Source organism: Gekko japonicus, unplaced genomic scaffold, assembly GCF_001447785.1.
Source record: "Gekko japonicus isolate JY-2015 unplaced genomic scaffold, Gekko_japonicus_V1.1 scaffold915, whole genome shotgun sequence".
NCBI classification, from domain to species: Eukaryota; Metazoa; Chordata; class Lepidosauria; order Squamata; family Gekkonidae; genus Gekko; species Gekko japonicus.
The window spans coordinates 352,684-352,971 of NW_015173149.1; the positions used below are offsets into that span (position 1 = coordinate 352,684).

General features: G+C 57.6%; 1 protein-coding gene across 1 annotated transcript in view; it reads left to right on the plus strand.

Moving 5' to 3' along the window:
- The window catches only part of LOC107119764 (zinc finger protein 282-like), a 21,779-nt gene that overhangs the window by 1,626 nt on the left and 19,865 nt on the right, over positions 1 to 288 (plus strand). The gene's annotated exons all lie outside the window — the stretch shown is intronic.

The following is a 288-nucleotide window of genomic DNA, read 5'->3' on the forward strand; positions in this document are numbered from 1 at the left end:
GGGAGGGATTCGGGCCTTGGAGGAGGAGGAGGAGGAGGAGGAGGGGGAGCGGGGCTTGAATGGGGTCTGTCGGAATTGGAAATAGATGTGCCGCGTGTGCGCCCTTCCCTTAGACATGTTTTTTACGCGGAAAGAAATGCCTCCTCTCTAGTGAAGCAAAGATCCATTGCGCAGTGGATCAAAGATCAGTGGCTCTTAGCCAGAAGGGATAGATAGGGGCTCTGGGGCCAGGGATGCTCTGTCTTCTTGGTGCTTGGGGGGGGGGGCAACAGGGGGGGGGCTTCTAGT